Genomic DNA, 13949 nt, shown 5'->3' with positions numbered 1-13949 from the left:
TAAATGTTAAATGTAAATCAGTCTTTTTCATTTTTTTTAGAACTTAATCAATTCAGTTGTATCCAAATAGTATAAAACACGAGAGAATTAAAACTAGTTTTAAAGTAACTTAATGAAATTTCTAAACCAAATCACTTTTTATTTTTTATTTTTTATTCTTTATCTATTTCAAACAAGAGAATTACAAATCAAATCAATTTCAATTTTAAAAAATTTCAAATACATCCTAAAAAAACTATTTTTTACATTACAAGCAAATAGTTCTCTCAAACGACTCGACATACACTAACTCTAGATAATTTCATATGGGCTTGTAAGGTGTTAAATATTTCTTTATCCGGTCTACATTCCACATTAATATTTAATTAGAGTATTTGAGTCGCTCATTCTAGGCTAGTATTAGTAAGCTAAGTTCATATAATTTTTCGTCTGATTGAAATTATTAATGGTAAATAATGAAGTGTAGTGAAATGAGAGGAAACCTATTATTTCTGTGTGAGTATCAAGCTCCAAGTTATAGCTCGTTCTATTCAATGCTTGAACCAGTTCTCCCTGGAGTGGATGAATTATACGTCGGCTCTTTCAAGAATGGCGACGGTGGGTATCTGCAAAGCACTTCAATGCTCAAGTCACTAAGAGTGTAAAGTAGTAGGGATGATGTTTTGAGTGAATTACGTACCTTCACCAAATAGGTTTTGTTGTGTTTATAAAGTTGTTATGTTAGTGAATGGTTATCGGTATCTCTATAATGTTAAGGAGTTTTGGCTAATTATTTGGCAATCACGTCTTAGTGGTTTGTTGGGGTTGTTTAGAAATTTCTGTGGAGAGATTCTCGCACTTGGTTTAGGTTGGTACGTGGTTATTTGCTTTGTTTGGATTTCGAGTTCATAGGTTTCCGTTGGGTTGGATTATAAGTAACAGATCATAGTCCCTAAACTTGATCTGTGAGATTGTTTGACTATAAGCAAGTAGCAAGTTGAGCTTTCAATCTATAACTTAGGATCACGATAGTGGCAGCCCCCAAGCTTGACTTGTTCATTTAAAATTTTTGGAGACAAATGAAAATTTGAATTTTGGCGGAAGGTGTCCCTTTAAAAATGAATTTGGGGTGTGCTTGCATGTGTGTGTGTATTTTTTTTTTTTTTTTGAGAAATGAAATAAATAAATGGAATAAATAGAAGAAAAGAGAAAATAATTGAAAAGACACATGCAATGAATGCTTCAGGGAAAATGGATGCGGTTACTAATGTGAATATGACCGGTTACATATGCTTTGGGCATGATTAACGGTCCCAAGTGGTTAGAGTTTTGGTTTGGTCTTTTTGAAGTTGTGGATGTGATGGGTTAGTGGGTGTTGTAAAAAATTGGAGTTACAGTGTTCGTTTGGTTTTGGCTGGTTTATTGACATTTGAGTTTTTACTGAAGATGAGCAAAAGAGGTTAGTAATTTTGCTTCTGGTTTCTTTTGTAGTACATTTCGTATTTTATTGTGCTTCTGAAATGGAAAAGGGAAAGGGTGTATCCAAAAGGAGTTTAAAGGGGCAAAAGAATAAAGTGACGGTCGAAGAGAGTGATAAGATTGTTGAAGATTTGGGATCCAAATGACCTTTTTGTGTGGGTTGCAGATTTTATGAAGGAATGGGTATCTGTTTTCGATGATGACCATAACATATCTCAATTAGGTACTGCATCATCTTGGGTCAGGGAGGGAAAAGTTCTAAAAATTAGGTTTTTGCCATGTGTTGTTGTTGATCATATATATCATCGGAGTGATGGTTTTGAATTTTTCTTTATGTATAGCTGCATATTTGTAGAGCTAGGTGTTAGGTTTTCTTTTTCAAAGTTTAAATGTGGGGTGTTAATGCAGCTGAAGTGTGCACCCTCACAGTTACACCCTAATTCTTGGGCATTTGTAAGGGCGTTTGAAATATTTATGGATTATCTTGAAGTAGATCCTTCATTAAAAGTATTTTTTGCTTTATTTCAATGTAAAGGTGTAAAGAGGGGGGTTGACTGAATTTGGCTAGTGCTCCAGGCCGTGTTATATTTAGTCTGTATAAGTCATCTTTGAAAAGGTTTAAGTTAATGTATTTGATGGTTAGTGTTGTTGAGGATGAGTTTCTGTGGTATGTAGATGAATGTTTATTAGAGATATTTTCGTTATATTGGTGTACAAGACCTCAACAAATATTGGGTATGAAAACAATGGAGTATAGAAATGAGATGGTGGTTGAATTTTTGGTGAATAATATTTCATCTTCAGATTTGTTATCTGTTACAGAGCTTCTTGAATGGGAATCGAATAGGGATGCAGTATTCGAGTATATAGGTAATCTTAGACTTTATTTTGAAGTGTTATTTTGGTGAGTATAGTATGTAACGTATGTTTGTGTTTGTCTTTGCAGTTGAGAAGGCTCCGAAGGTGATCTCTAGCAGCTTGTGAGATTTTTTCCAGACAAAAAATGTGGAGAAGGAAGGATCAAGTAGCCATGTAAAGGCCGATGTAGGGGGCGAGGTGAATCAACCTTCGCTAGTTAGGAAGGTTAGACAAGAGGAAAAGGGGAGATGTCGGTAAGAGTAAGGTGGTGGATTTGATCGAGACTAAGTTCGGCGAGAAGGAGATTGACTTGGAGCAGGTAAAAATTTACTGAAAATCAGAAGATGTTGCATGGAGATAAGGGTAACGAGAATTTGATATCGCTGTGGAATGGCCATTTTCCTTTTGTTTGATTGCCGATGAGTATGGACAGAGCCCGACTGATGTTAAGCTTGTCTATGACGTCGACGATGTTGGTGTTTCGCAATATTTGCAGATAAGGATAATTTATTTAGTGTTGTGTGTTTTTTGGACTTTGTTAGTTTTATATTGTTTTGGTTGGCTTTGTAGGTGATACGAGTGCAACTAATGTTAATAGGTCAAACTCAGGAGTTGAAGCATGCCTGGGATGAGTTTGATAGGGCTAGCATGGATTAACTGATGTAGGAGAATCTAGAGAAAAATAAAAAACTCAGGGAAGCTTTGGAGAAGGTAAAGTTGTTGGAGGAAAAGTTAGTTTTGGTTGAGGAGGTTTAAAAAAGGTTAGAAAAAGAGAAGGTTGGTTTGAAAGCTAGGTTGGTGGTGTTAGTTGTGGAGAAAAAGGAGCTGGAGATCAGTAAGGAGGATCATGGTCTTGAGATGTTTGCTATCGGATTTGATAGAGCCGTGGTGCAAGTAAACTTCCTGGCTCCTGAGATGGACTTATCTGCTGTGGATTCGTGCAAGGTTGTGGTTGGAGGAGAACTGGTGGAGGATGAAGACTAGGATGAGGAAGGATAGGGTGAGAACCCTGATGCGCCATGAAGGCAAATTTGTAATATGACTAGTAACATAACTTTTAGTTGTTTTTTGTTGTGGATTTTTAAAACTGCTGGCTTTAGCCAAAAGACACTATTTGTTCGATGGTTTCCTTGTGACTGCTCATTTGGTATTTGTTTGATGAATATGTTTAAGTTCTGAATCTTGTGTGGTAGTATTTCGTAGCGGGTATGGTTTACAAGTATAAGCTTTTGCTTTTTGATTATTCGTTTTACTATACATAATTGTTTTCATAAGTGTATGACTTATGATTGTTTGTTATATGCGAGGGATTGTATGATTTGGTATAGAGATGTATCTGAGTAGAAAATTGTAATACAAGTATTGGAATAAAGGATTGTACGAATTTATAATGAAAAGAAAACCTCTGTGATTTGGAAGGTGTTGGGGGTGTGCCTCGTTAAAACCTCTCCAGCAAAACTTAACTTAGGGATAAAATCTGATAGTAGGAAAAAGAGTACATCCCCAAACCCGTCTTATAGACTTAACTATAATAATGCTTAAACGATGAGATATTCCAAGTATTTGGAAGGTTTGTTCCTTCTAATGTTTGAATTTTGTATGCTCCCCAGCCGAGGACCTTTGATACTCGAAAAGGGCCTTCCCAGTTTGCACTTAGTTTTTCATGTTCTGGTGGTTTGTGTACCTCCTTTGTTCATATGAGGACGAGGTATCCTTCTTGGAATGATCTTGGTTTAATTCGCTTGTTGTATTTTCGAGCTATAGCTCGTTGAGTTACAAGTTGTTAGAGTAGTGATTTGTCATGAGGTTCTTTTATGAGATCAAGCTCAGTTGTTCTGAGCTCGGTATTTCCTGTTTTGAGTTCGGGTGGATTGAAGAGATATTTCAACTGGTAACATGGCATCACATCCATATACCAGTAGAAAAGGAATTTTTTTTGTTGATGACTTCTCTATGGTGTTATAGCTCCATAGGACCTCTGGGATGAGCTCAGCCTATTGCCCTTTATAATCTTCAAGTTTCATCCGAAGATCTTGCAATATGATCTTATTGGCAGCCTCAGCTAACCATTAGTTTGTGGATGTTCTACAGATGAAAATTGTTGAATGATTCTAAAGTTTTGTAGAAAGATTGTGAACTTTTGATCAATAAATTGTTTTCCGTTGTTGGTTATAATGGAGTAAAGTATGCCAAATTGACGTAGTATGTGTTTTAACACAAAAGATATCATTTTTTCAGAATTTATTTTTGCTAAAGGTATAGCATCTATCCAATAGCAACAATTAGAAACTTAACCTGACATGGAGCTGGTGGAAAGGGTCCAAGGATATCAAGCCCCGACTTATTGAAGGGCAAGCTTACCACTGTTGTGTGAAATTGCTTGGTTGGGTTGTGGATGATTGGTGCATGAAGTTTGCAATGATCGCAGTGTTTTACTTTGTTCATGCAGTCTCTTTGTAGTGTAAGCCTTGTTCATGCAGTCTCTTTGTAGTGTAAGCCAATAATAACCTGTTCTTAGTATTTTGGAGGCCAAATTTCTTCCTCATATATGTGTTCCACAAACACCCTCATGGACTTCATCCATGGCTAATTTGGCATCTTCTATGGTTAGAAATTTGAGTAATGGTCTTGCAAAACTTCGTTTATATAACTCGGTTCCAAGTAAGGTATAGAAGTTTGATTGTGTCTTGAATCGCCTCTTATCCTGGATTTGGTAAGAAATGTGTCCTATTTACAGATATTGTATGAATGGTCTTTGCCAATCTTCTTCCTATGAAATACTCAGCACACTTGTTAGCTTGACACTGGGTTCATCCAGTGTTAGCTGTGATAAGCTCGGCTAGTGAGTTATGCTTCTAATGGTTGCTAGTTCAAATAAAGCATCAGCTTGGCTGTTTTGCTCCCGGGATATATGGGAGACTTTGAATTTCAAAAAGCAAGTTATAAGACTATTAACAATGGAATTGTATTTTTCTAATAGTATGTCTTATACCTAAAAATTATATGTTACCTGTTGTACGACCAGTAAAGAATCGCATTTGACTTTAAGTTGTGTTATTCCAAGTGTGTTAGCTAGTTTAAGACCAACTATGAGTGCTTCGTATTCTACTTGGTTGTTGCTTGCATAGAAAGTGAATTGTAAATATTGTTCTATGGCTGTTTTCCTACCATTTTCAAGTAATATTCTGGCTCCAAAGCCTTGCATGTTTGAAGCTCCATCGATGTATAGTGTCCATGCTTCTTCATTTGAATCGGGTTTATCTATTGTGAGCTCTGCTATGAAATCTGCTAATGCTTGTGACTCAAAAGCTCCGCGAGCTTGATATTGGATGTCATATTCTGAAAGTTCTATAGGCGATTTGAATTATCTTCCAGCAAGCTCGGGTCGTGTTAGAACTTGTCTAAGTGGGTGCTCTGTTCGAAGTATGATAGTGTGACTCTGAAAATAGAGTCGCAAGAGTCTAGCCGTTGTGACAAGTGCTAAAGCCAGCTTTTCCAGCCTTGGGTATCTGAACTCAGCATGTTGTAAGGATTTGTTGACAAAGTATACTGGTTGTTGGTGCTTTCCTGTTTCTGTTATCAAGACAGAGATAATAGCATGGTTAGTAACAGATAAATAGAGATAGAGAGGTTTACCAACCTCTGGTTTTTGGAGAATGGTTGGCGAAGATAGTATAGCCTTGAGTTCGGTGAATTCCTTTTCACAATCCTCAGACCATATGAACTCCTTTTGCTTCCTTAGTGTCTTGAAGAAATGGTGTGAGCGGTCTGCTATTCGAGGTAAGAAACGTGATAGCACTGCCAACCGGCCAATAAGTTGTTAGACTTCCTTGATTGTCTTTGGGCTCCTCATATCTAGTATAGCATTGCATTTTTCAGGGTTAGGTTCTATTCCTCGGCAGGTGAGCATGAAATTGAGGAACTTTTCACTATGTACTCCGAAGGCACATTTCTTTGGGTTGAGTTTCATGTTGTATAGTCGGAGTTATTGGAAAATTTCTTTTAAGTTGCTGATGTGATCGGCACTGGAGTTTGTTTTTGCCACCATGTCATCGACATATACTTCTATGTTTCAGCCGATTTGGTTTGAAAAAAATTTTTTCATTAGTCTTTGGTAAGTTGCACCTGCATTTTTGAGTCCGAATAATATAACCTTATAACAAAAATTACCATGGTCAATAATAAAAGCAATCTTATCCTGGTCAGCCGAATACATTAGTATCTGGTTATAACCAGAATAAGTATCCATAAAACTTAAGTATTGAAAACCGGATGAGCTATCAACTAATTTGTCAATATATAGGAGGGGATATGCATCTTTTGGACATGCCTTGTTGAGATTAGTATAGTCCACACACATCCTCTACTTACCATTATATTTTTTAACCATGACCACATTGGCTAACTAGGTTGTGAATCTGAGTTCCTTTATGAATCCAGCAATGAGAAGTTTCTGGGTTTCTTTTAAGGAGGCTTCTTTTTGTCTGTGCCGATGTAGCATTTTTCTATGCTATAGGTCGGATTAACGGGTTGATAGCCAGTCTGTGGCAGATGACATTTGAGTCGATACCTGGCATATCTACCGAGGTCCAGGCAAAGATGTTGATGTTTTGTTATAATAATTTGATGTGATGTTCCTTCTTTTTCCCTTTTAAAGCATCTCCAATGTAGGTATGCTTGTCTTCTTCGGTTGTTAATTGAACTCTGGTCAGGTTGTCTATAGGCATAGGTCGGTCTTGATGGTTACTCCGAGGGTCCAAGTCTGCCAGAGGTAGCAGGTACTTTGAGTTATAGACCGCTTGTACGTATTGTTGGTCTGCTTATCTTGAGAAGTTTGCTTTTAGGCTTGCGTTGTAGCATTATTTGGCTTCTTTTTGGTCGCCATGGATTGTGATAACTTTGTTATCCTGTTAAGAAAACTTAACACACAAATGCACAGTAGATACAATAGCATGGAAAGCATTTAAGGAAGGTCTACCTAGAATGATATTATATGGGCTTTTGCAGTCTATAACCAAGTATTAAATATCTAAAGTTTTGCAATCAGGATAGTTACCTAGTATAGTTTGTAACCAGATATAGCCTTGGATTGGAATGCGCTCACCTGAGAAACCTACAAGTTCTCCTGATGACGGTTGGAGAGTTTTGTCACTTAGCTTCATTTTCCGGTGTGTGGAATAGAAGAGTACATCAACGCTGCTTCCTGAGTCCATGAGAACCTTTTTCACCAGTGGCTCACCGACTTGTAACGATACAACGATGGGGTCGTCTAGGTTTTGGTCCCTTACTTTGTAATCTACAGAAGTGAATGTGATTTTTGGTCTGTCTGTGTTGGTGGTATAAGTTGGGCTTAAGCTGGTTACGGATATCATGATTGATAGGATCTTTTCCTGGCTGAATTGTTGCTTCTGCCACCTGCAAAACCACCAGAAATATAGTTTATAATACAGCAAGGTGGATTGATGTTGTCATCTACCTTTTTTCCCTTATCTCTGGGATTGTCAATTGTTTTAGAGTGTTGGCCGAGGTCTTTTGTATGCCATCTTTGTCCTCGGCTGTCGATGTATTTGTCTAGTAGGCCTTAGCGAGCTAGCTTTTTAAGGAGGTCTTTTTCTAGAACACAGTCATCCATTGTGTGTTCATATTTTTTATAGAAGGTGCAGTACTTAGAGTTGTCCACGTATCATTGATACTAGTATGTCCCGCCTTTGTTTGGAGGCTTAATTAGTTTGGAGTGTAGGATGTCATTGATGATGTCCTCTCTTTTGGTATTAAAAAGGGGTGTAATTGTCGAACTTTAGCATTAGTTTGAATGGCTTTTGTCGGTCTTGGTGCTTGGATACTTGTTCCATTTTTCCTTCTCTCTAATAGGATTGGGCCTTTCTGCATTTTCGATTTGTCGGAGTTCTTTTATTTCGATCTGGCTTGTTGATTTTTCCCGGAACTCAGCTAACGTCTTTGGCTTTGTGACAACTATGGTTTCCTGAAATTTTCCAAGATGGAGTCCACTCTTTAGGGCATGCAGGTGAACTTCTGGGTTTAAATTGGGTATTTCCATAGTTGCCTCAGCAAACCTTGTCATATAGTCTTTAAGACTCTCATGTTGTCCCTACTTTATGGTGCTGAGGTAATCTGAATTATGCACATAGATCTTCGATGCAGTGAAGTTGTTAACAAAAAGGTTGGCTAGCTCGTCGAAGCTTGCTACAGAACTTTCAGGTAAATTAGAAAACCAGATTAAGGCAGCACCATCCAAAAAAGTAGGGAATGTTCGGCAAAGGATTGGATCAGATGGTTTATTCATGAACATCATTGTGTATAATTTAGTAACATGGATGCTGGGATCTCTTATTCCTTCATAGGGCTTCAAGGTCATTAGTAGAGTGAAATTTTTGGACATCTGGAAGCTCATGATCTCCTTCGAAAAAGGGTTACTCCTTCTCACTATTGTTTTTGAGGATGTTGTTATTATAGGTTTGGCTTTCGATGTGTGTTCGTCTTGGTCATCTTTATTCTCGTGTTTTTATGTTCTCCCCCCTACTTTGGTTGTTTTGCTTTTGACGTAATAAGTCGGCCATTTTTTTATTTTCTACTCGCAGAGATTCATTGATGGACAGCAGTTCGGCTGGAGTGAGAGGGGGAGGAGGGTTGTTTGGCTTGTCCGCCATAGATCGTGACCTGCAAAAGAAAAACAATAAATTAGATTGTGAAGGATAGTGGGGTTAAGAAAAGTCGGCCCCACGGTGAGTGCCAAAATGTTCCTATGTGAGTAGCTGGGTTCAAGGTATAGCTCGTTCTATTCAATGCCTGAACCAGCTTCTCCCTAGAGTGGATGAATTATATGTCAACTCTTTTAAGAACGGCGGCGATGGATACCTGCAACGGCACTCCAACGCTCAAGTCAGTAAGAGTATAAAGTAGTAGGGATGATGTTTTGAGTGAATCACGTACCTTCACCAAATAGAGCTTGTTGTGTTTATAAAGTTGTTGTGTTAGTGAACGGTTATTGGTATCTCCGTAATGTTAAGGAGTTTCCGCTAATTATTTGGCAACCACGTCTTAGTGGTCCGTTAGGGTTGTTTAGAAATTTATGGGGAGAGATTCTCGTGTTTTGTTTAGGTTGACACGTGGTTATTTGCTTTATTCGAATTCTGAGTTCATAGGTTCCCGTTAAGTTGGATTATAAGTAACGGATTACCTATTATAGTTATTATTTATATAAAAGAATGAAAAAGCTAATAATGATCTATTTAGCCATCATATATGTAGGTTCTTCTACTAATAATTAATATTTTGATACAAAGGTAAGACTTTCTTACATATATGCATTGCATATATATACATACCTCAATTATCATTTCAATTCATTATTTTCTATTTAAAATTTGGAATATTCAATAAAGTTCGAATGAAAGGAAACAAACATTCTTTATTAGTCCTATTAAATATTTAAACAATACAGTGAAACAGTTATATTATCCATTGCGTTTTACTCTATCTTATTTAATTTATATTTGATTTTCACCGATTTAAATATATATTTCATCTATAGGTTTTAATTAAGGATCTACTTTTTAAGTTTCATTTTGTAGAAAATAGTCTTTCACTTACCAATTTAATGTAACATTAATATTTTTTTTCTATCATAGCCCTAGGCTAACAGAGGAGACAAAATAATATGTCTTCTAGAGAGCTTTGCTAAAATTTTAAAATAAGAACACAATCTAATTCAACGAAACACTAAGAAAGTAAAAACATGAAAAATTCTTGATCTGAAACAAGAAAGTAACGTTACGGAGACAACAGTGGAAGAACTATTGGTTCTTATGGGAAGACAAACTTCTCTTACAAGAATTTCTTATTGTCAACACCAGGAATTTGAGGGGGGGGGGGATGGAAGATCATCCGGATGAGTTGGAAGAGGATATTCCAACCCGAAAGATCGTTGGTACAAGGACAAGGATGTGATCACAAAGGAAAAGCCATTCGATCCCTGCCCAATCATTTCGGTGTCCAAAGAAGAGTTTGACGGGTGGTGCAAACTTTGGAAGGCTGGTGCGGTATTTATAACCCACTAACTTACCGGCAAGTGCACCGGGTCGTACCAAGTAATACCTTATGTGAGTAAGGGTCGATCCCACGAGGATTGATGGACTAAGCAACAATAGTGTTTGATAAGCTTAGTTAGACAAACAAAAATTGGTGTTGAGATGCAACATAAAAGACATTAAACAATATCAAAAATATTGAAGAAAGGCAAGTAAATACTTTGTAAAAAATATGGAGAAGATAGTTAAGGTTTTAGAGTTATCTATTTTCTGGATTGACTTTTCTTATTAACCATTTTAATTATGCAAGATTTAATTCATGGCAAACTATTTGTGACTAGACCCTAATTCCTTAGACCTTCCTAGTCTCCTCTAAAATTCATCAACTGCCAATTCCTTGGTCAATTGATTCCAATTAGAGGGTGATGATCAAATTCCAGTTTATATGCCACAAGAATCCTAATTATCTAAATATAAAGGGATTATATGTCACGTATCCCGTTAAATACAAACAATTAGAAATTCAGGATAATATGTTTTCAAGCTATTGTTCAAGTAAAGAGCTTTTCCAAGTTTTACAAGAACTCAAATAGAAAATGGGTCATACTTCCGTTCCACCCAAATTCATAAAATAAAGAACGAAAACAATTATTGAAATATAAATCAAAACATTAATTAAAATAGAAAAATAATAATATCAATCCATACAATAGACAGAGCTCCTAACCTTAACAATGGAGGATTCGTTGCTCATGGAATATGAAATGTAAATTTGTATGAAATAATGTTCTGGAATGTTCTTTTGGAACCACCCTATTGGGATCCCTTTTATAACTAATCCTAATAATTTAAAAATCAAATTTATAAAATTAAAATTAAAATAATATCTTTTCCTAAAATAAGATTTGAATTTAAATTCGAATTAATTAACAAGTCTTCAGCTGATGGGTGAGACCACTTGATTTGTCCATTCTGCAGCTTCTAATCTGTGATTTCTGGGCTAAGAACTGGGTCAAAACAGCCCAGAAATCGCCCCCAGCGTTTTTCTACATTTTCTGCACGTGGCGGATGTGACGCGTCCGCGTCACCCACGCGTTCGCGTCATTTGTGCAGATTCCAGTCCACGCGTTCGCGTCAGGCACGCGATCGCGTCATTGCGATCTCCTCCATTTCGCGCGGTCGCGTGAGCCATGCGTCCGCGTCGGTATTCGCTGGTCATCTCCTTAGTTTTTTTTTCTCTTTCTCTGCAGAAACTTCATCAAATCCATCCGAATGCTACCTAAAATAAATAAAATTGCACAAAACTCAAAATAGCATCCATAGTGGCTAAAATATAATTAATTCTTAATTAAACTCAACAAATTAGATGCAAATTCACTAGGAAAAGATAGGAAAGATGCTCACGCATCACAACCCCAAACTTAAACTGTTGCTTGTCCTCAAGCAACCAAAAACTAATATAAGCTTAGGATGTGAATTTGCATGAGAATGGGAGTTCGATTAAGCTCATGTCTCTCCTTATAGTGGGGTTTACAACTGCAATCCTGAATAGTTTTGGCATCTCACTTTATCCTTTGAAGTTCAGAATGATTGGCCTCCATAGGAACTCAGAAATCAGATAGTGTTATTGATTCTCCTAGTTCAGTATGTTGATTCTTGAACACAGCTACTTTATGAGTCTTGGCGGTGACCCTAAGCATTTTGTTTTCCAGTATTACCACCGGATACATAAATGCCACAGACACATAACTGGGTGAACCTTTTCAGATTCTGACTCAGCTTTGCTAGAGTCCCCGGTTAGAGGTGCCCAGAGTTCTTAAGCACACTCTTTTTGCTTTGGATCACGACTTTAACCGCTCAGTCTCAAGCTTTTCACTTGACACCTTCACGCCACAAGCACATGGTTAGGGACAGCTTGATTTAGCCGCTTAGGCCAGGATTTTATTCCTTTGGGCCCTCCTCTCCATTAATGCTCAAAGCCTTGGATCCTTTTTACCCTTTGCCTTTTAGTTTAAAGGGTTATTGGCTTTTTTTTTTGCTTGCTCTTTTTTTCTTTTTTCTTTTTATTTTATTTTATTTTATTTTATTTTATTTTATTTTTATATTTTTTTCGCAAGCTTTGTGTTTTTCACTACTTTTTCTTGCTTCAAGAATCAATTTTTTATTTTTCAGATTATCAATAACATTTCTCTTTTTTCATTATTCTTTCAGGAGCTAACAATTTTAACGTTCATAAACTTCACTATCAAAATTATACAATGTTCAAGCATGCATTCAGAATCACAGAAAATATCACCACATTTAAGTAAATCAGACTATTCTTAAAATTAACTCAATTTCTCATGCAATACATCACTTCTTTTTCTTTTCTATTTAGATTCAAGTTCAGTGAGTGGTACATGAAACATCTTTTCAGCATTAAAGCAATTAAAAGAAAACTAAACTAGTCCTAGGATTCTAACTAATAAAGGATCATGCAACAAACAAAGCAAAATAGCAGAAAACTGGAACATAACATAGTAAAAGCGGGATGGAATATAGAATGAAAGGAACTCAACCATCTGGGTTATCTTAGCGGTCATTTTATTCTTCAGGTTGTGCTCCTTTGTGAAGATGATTCGCCTCCCTTTGGTGCCATAAGAATAAACAGAAAAGCCATAAGCGAAGCGTCAACACCAAACTTAAAGGTTTGCTTGTCCTCAAGCAAAGAAGAACTGAAAATAAAAATAAATAGTGAGAGGAAAGAAGAATATACAGATAAAAGAACAAGAGAGAATTAGGATTGGGAGAGAGAGAAAGAAAAGTAAAAACTGTGCGGCGAAGGCGACGCGTACGCGTGCAGCACGCGTACGCGTGGGTCGCGAATTTTCTTTATGACGCGTTAGCGTCAGGCACGCGTTCGCGTGGATGGCCATATGTGCAACTGACGCGAACGCGTCAGTCACGCGTCCGCGTGACCAAATTTGTGCTTTTAGCACACTTCTTGCCCCAAGCCGGCACAACTCTCTGCCAAAATGCTCTTTTACGTCGAATTTGCAGGTCACGCGTTCGCGTCGGTGACGCGCCCGCGTGAATGGCGAAAATTACAAACGACGCGAACGCGTGAGGTACGCGATCGCATGGGATCATTTGTGCGAAAGGATCCATTCTGGCGCCACTCCTGAGCAACTCTCTGTAACTTTTTATTTTTCTCGCACCCCTAGATGACGCGGTCGCGTCAGCGACGCTTGCGCGTCAGGTGCTTCTTTTTTTTTTTTTGAAATATTGCTTGAGGTGTTCGGTTCCTGGAAGAACATAGCTGCATGATCAGAAAATTAGTAAGAACTCAATAAAAATAAGATAACTAAGAAAACTACTACTACGAAAAATAGCTAAGGATACGAAATTATCGGGTTGCCTCCCGACAAGCGCTTCTTTATCGTCACTAGCTTGACGGTCAGCTCCTCTAAGGAGGAGGATCATAGGGGCTCAGCTCTTCACCCCTTACTTTGAACTTCTTTCCTGTGTCTCCATAACGTAGCTCAATATGCTCCAGAGAGAGGATTCTGATTAATGTATAAACCCATGCTGGATTGCTGGTCAACA

Source organism: Arachis ipaensis, chromosome B10, assembly GCF_000816755.2.
Source record: "Arachis ipaensis cultivar K30076 chromosome B10, Araip1.1, whole genome shotgun sequence".
NCBI classification, from domain to species: domain Eukaryota; kingdom Viridiplantae; phylum Streptophyta; class Magnoliopsida; order Fabales; family Fabaceae; genus Arachis; species Arachis ipaensis.
The sequence above is the reverse complement of the archived record's forward strand: the minus strand, read 5'-3'. Positions refer to the sequence as shown.